The sequence below is a fragment of the Aplysia californica genome, unplaced genomic scaffold, assembly GCF_000002075.1.
Source record: "Aplysia californica isolate F4 #8 unplaced genomic scaffold, AplCal3.0 scaffold00278, whole genome shotgun sequence".
Classification (NCBI taxonomy): domain Eukaryota; kingdom Metazoa; phylum Mollusca; class Gastropoda; order Aplysiida; family Aplysiidae; genus Aplysia; species Aplysia californica.
In genome coordinates, this window is record NW_004797548.1 from 172,188 (window position 1) to 172,508 (window position 321).

The window sequence follows — 321 nt, forward strand, 5'->3', positions numbered from 1 at the left end:
TAACCCTTGGGGGGGGGGGGGGGGGGCTCTCGTGGCCTAGAGGTTAAGGTGTTGGCCTCTCACTCAAAAGGTCCCGGGTTCGAATCCGGGTAGCGACCGAAAAATTTTCTTCTCTAAATTTGTCTCCTTTCACCTCATTTCCTGCTCTCTAGCAATGTTCTGTCGTCTGCTTTCGTCTCCACCTTCTGCCCCCACCCCCTCACCTCCTTTGCCCCTTCCTCTGGGCTCCTGATTCTTTCTGCAGCCCTTCTACTGCTACTCCTTCGCTTCTTCTTACTGCAGTCTTTCAGCCACACCCCTGATCTTCTGGTAGGAAAGATC